Here is a 2,148-nt window from a genome sequence, read left to right as displayed (position 1 = left end):
CACAATTCAAAGGCGTCAGTTCTTCTTTGGTCTTCCTTATTCATCGTCTAGCTTTTGCATGCATATGAAGTGATTGAAAACATCATTGCTTGGGTTGGGTGCACCATAGTCTTCAGGGTGATATCTTTGCTTTTTCACACTTTTAAAGAGGTCTTTTGCAGCAGATTTGCCCAACGTAATGCGTCTTTTGATTTCGTGACTGCTGCTTCCATGGGTGTTGATTGTGGATCCAAGTAATCTTTTCTCCATTTATCATGATGTTGCTTATTGGTCCACTTGTGAGGACTTCTGTTTTCTTTATGGTCAGGTGTAATCCATACTGAAAGCTGTAGTCTTTAATCTTCACCAGTAAGTGCTTCAAGTCCTCTTCACTTTCAGCAAGCAAGGTTGTGTCATCTGCATAAAAAAGGTTGTTAATGAGTCTTCCTCCAATCCTGATGTCCCGTTCTTCTTCATATAGTACAGCTTCTCGGACTATTTGCTCAGCATACAGATTGAATAGGTATACTGAAAGGATACAACCCTGATGCACACCTTTCCTGACTTTAAACCACACAGTGTCTCCTTGTTCTGTTTGAATGATTGCCTCTTGGTCTACATATGGGTTCTTCATGAGCACAGTTAAGTGTTCTGGAATCCCCATTCTTCACAATGTTATCCATAATTTAAGATCCACATAGTTGAATGCCTTGCATAGTCAACAAAACACAAGTAAACATCTTTCTGGTATTCTCTGCTTTCAGCCAGGATTCATCTGACATCAGCTATGATATCCCTGGTTCTGCATCCTCTTCTGAATCCGACTTGAATTTCTGGCAGTTCCCTGTCCATATACAGCTGTTTATTGGGCTCCTGTAATCTGCATGATGTTAAGAAAAGAATCAAGGTCTGGGCTGGCCAGAGTGAGAAGCCACTCCTGTTTGCAGATCCGAAAGTCCTACAGAGTCATATTCTTCAAGAAGTACACTGCACTGTTAGATGTTTAAGAAGATAAAAGACCTCAGGAGCTCACTCCTAAGGATTCCATTTTTAAATAAAGAAAAAATAACACAAAACAAAAAGACTAATCATTTGGTTAGTAGGGTGAGGCGAGGACCAGTGCTTCAAATCAGTTCGAACTGGTTCAGTCATGCCAATGAATTGAAACCAGAATAGACCAGAATTTTTACAATTTGGGTGATCCAGAATGATAATCGGAATGGGACAAATTATGGGTCTAAGCCCTGGAATGGGAGACTCGGAAGAGGTATAGTGAACCCTTTTAGGAGCCTGGTGTATGAGACTGGATAATTGGCAGGACTGTGGGGAGCGACACACATTCAAAGAGGCACAGTAGGCCACTATCTTTGAGCGGGGCACCACTGTTTCCTATTCTGCTCAAAATCCAAAGGGAAAGAGATTTGGTTGCTATGCAATGTGTGTGCTGCCCTTGTTTTCTAAGAAAAAGATTAGGTTTCTAGCACGGCTTAGACTCATAATTTTTCCTGTTCTGGTTATCATTCCTGTTCACTCAAATTTTAAAAATTCGGGTCTGTTCTGGTTTCGCTTCCTTGGCCGTGACTGAACCACGAATAACCAGTTTGAAGCCCTGGCCAGGACACAGTGAATCAAAACTGAGGGTCCTTGATGAAAGATTATGTTTAAGAATGAAAAGGCAAGCAATCATTCTTTTCCTTCTTTTAACTTTTGCTAGTTAGTTTTTAGTTGGAAGGTGCGACTCAAAGCAACAAAGGTTTTGCTGGTTTCATTTCCATCCCTCCAAGTTGTGCCTGGTTCCTGATGCCTAGTGCTGTTCTGTTCTCTCTGTAGCACAATCTGGGAATTGAGCACCAGTAATTTAGCAACCTCAGGGTTGCTGGAGCATGAGGAAGAACCGCAGGAGTTCACTAAAAGAATTATAGTCATAGAGAGACCAACAAAAGGGAGGACGTAAGTAAAACAAAGTTAAGCTAATAAGTATGTCTAGATTGCACAACATTTTTATCTTCTTTAAAACAAAGGCGATATAGACTTGTCATGATGATGATGAGGACGATGTGTGTGCATGTATTATTCTTGTCTTTTCAGGCAAACATCGGCGAATGCAGAACAATTATCTCTTGCTAAAAAGTTTTCAGTGTAGAAAAAAATATAAAAAAAGAAGTTGTC

The 2,148-nt window shown here is 40.5% G+C and overlaps 1 protein-coding gene across 1 annotated transcript in view; it reads right to left on the bottom strand.

Annotated features, from left to right (window-relative positions):
* Positions 1-2,148, bottom strand: part of RELN (reelin) — a 551,032-nt gene that overhangs the window by 112,741 nt on the left and 436,143 nt on the right. The window lies entirely within an intron of this gene.

Source organism: Trichechus manatus, unplaced genomic scaffold (genome assembly GCF_000243295.1).
Source record: "Trichechus manatus latirostris isolate Lorelei unplaced genomic scaffold, TriManLat1.0 scaffold00326, whole genome shotgun sequence".
NCBI classification, from domain to species: domain Eukaryota; kingdom Metazoa; phylum Chordata; class Mammalia; order Sirenia; family Trichechidae; genus Trichechus; species Trichechus manatus.
Note: the sequence above shows the minus strand (reverse complement) of the source record. Positions and strands in the feature narration are given on the sequence as shown.